Source organism: Gossypium hirsutum, chromosome D09, assembly GCF_007990345.1.
Source record: "Gossypium hirsutum isolate 1008001.06 chromosome D09, Gossypium_hirsutum_v2.1, whole genome shotgun sequence".
In the NCBI taxonomy this organism is placed as follows: Eukaryota; Viridiplantae; Streptophyta; class Magnoliopsida; order Malvales; family Malvaceae; genus Gossypium; species Gossypium hirsutum.
Window position 1 is genome coordinate 40,254,128 of NC_053445.1, and position 2,191 is coordinate 40,256,318.

A 2,191-nucleotide genomic window follows, 5' to 3' on the forward strand; every position below is an offset into this window, starting at 1 on the left:
GAATTAAGGGCACGTTTGGTTCACTGTAATGGAATAGAGGCGTAATGGAATAGAGACGTAATGGAATAGAGGCGTAATAGCAATTCAATTGTTTAGTTGAATGTAATGGAATAGAGGCGTAATAGTATTCTTGTGTTTGGTTGAATGGAATAGAGGCGTAATAGCAGAAGGAAAAAAACTAAAATGACTAGAATACCCTTAGTAGAATTTTTTTAGGTAGATGATTTATTGTTATTGTTATTAAATTTTAATAAGATTATTAATATAAATAATAAATAATTTAATAATAATTTAAAATAATTATTATTAAATATAATTTAATAAAAAATATATAATTTAATAAAATTCTTAATATAATTATTCTTATATTAATTTACTAAAATCATAATATATAATAATATAAAAAATATTTAATCTCATTTATTATTTTTAAACCGCAATACAATGTGCTAAAACATCATTAGTGAATCAAATAATTTAATTATTCTAAAAAAATAGAAGTAATAAATAACTTAAAAATTATATTTTGCATAAATATAATATTCAAATATTAACAAACATAAAATTAAATTTCAGGAATAATTTTAAAATTTACCCCAAAGATTTAGTGTACTTCTTGACCTGAACTTGACAATTAAGTTTATTTTAGTACTTGTATATTTTTTGTCCACTTTAATAATTGAACTTGACAATTAGATATATTTTAATCTTTGAACTTGAAATATATAAAATTTTATTGACATAACTCTTTAATAATTGAACTTGACAATTAGATATATTTTAATCTTTGAACTTGAAATGTATAAAATTTTATTGACATAAAACTTTAAGATTGTCTCACATCATTAAATTTGGACGGAATATAAATTCATAGTCAAAATAGACCTACTTGTAAAGTTAGATGCTAAAGTAGACCCCAACAACATATAAGTATCAAAATGAAACTAGCTCACAAAGCGAAACTTCTTATGAAAGATGATAAACAAATTGTGCTACTTGAAGGGAACAACACTTGGCACTGGAAAAACATTCCGTGGTTGAGGACATAAAACCTCTTAAGCACTGCGTCCAGGTTATGAGCTACTCACAGCAACACAGATCGCTGGGAAATAGTGTGCCAAATTACCTTTTGTATCTCTTCTTGGAACCACATGGACAGGGAGCATTACGGCTCATTTCTCCACTCTGTACCATATTAAACTTGGCAAGATCCAATGGTGTTGAACCCATTAGCTTTTGCACCTGCAAAAGATAAAAAAAATAAAACGAATGACATTTCCAATGGAGAAAGAGAGAGATGCATAAACTAATACTTGTCATTGATATTTTAAACTGTGGGAGGGGCATATCCATGCAATCCACCATTACAAACAAAATTTTCTTGATATTTATATGATTTAATTGTTCATCACTCATCCTCCTTCATTGGGTGACTAGCAAACAAAATCTTGCAAATCTGAAACGATCCAAGCAAGAAAAAAATAGCAAACCTTCAACAGGATCAAAACCAGGAGGCAGATTTCCACTTGGGATTGGCTCTATCTGCAGAATAGAAAAGAGGAAGATGATGTAAATATTGAAAAGAAATTTCAACTGCATTTAAAAAGAGGAGACATCGAAGGAGATCTAAACAGGTTTTATGGTCAATTACATTTTGTTTTTCTTCTTTTTCTGCCCTAGATTAGTTCATGTGTCTATATGGGGACACCTTGTCATTGACTTAAAGTAACAAAACTCTCATGCGCTAAGGCTGAAGATTGATGAAATTTAAGATCCCTTTGATATAGTATTTAATTAGTTTAATAGTAAATGAAATAGACTTGATAGAATAACAATTTTCATCACTAGCACGTCCAATCCTTTCCTATTCAGGGATAAAGAAGAGAGAGCAATGGCAATAATAAGACTTGCTATTCGGAAATCACATCAATAAAAACTATATTTTCTTCATTTTTTAAGAATTATGTTCATCATTGTTGAAACTTAAATATAATGGTTGGACCATTTCCTATATGCTTAAGCTTTTAGGACTATCATCACCTTATTTAACATGGTATTAGACCCAATACGTGATCTATTCTTCCTGCCTAACCCTATGTGGGGTCAACCACCCCTTGTGAGGTTGTCCGTGTATAGGCCCTTGTTGAGAAACACATAAAGGGGAGTGTTATTTGGTATTATATCACATCTA

The 2,191-nt window shown here is 29.4% G+C and overlaps 1 long non-coding RNA gene across 1 annotated transcript; it reads right to left on the reverse strand.

The window, feature by feature from the left end:
- Nucleotides 1–801: 801 nt before the first annotated feature.
- On the reverse strand, nucleotides 802–1,576 carry LOC121220886 (uncharacterized). The gene is made up of 2 exons (XR_005918108.1): nucleotides 1,491–1,576; nucleotides 802–1,242 (listed from the first exon to the last, which is right to left on the reverse strand). It is a non-coding gene; the product is annotated as an uncharacterized lncRNA (long non-coding RNA).
- Between the last annotated feature and the right edge of the window lie 615 nt (nucleotides 1,577–2,191).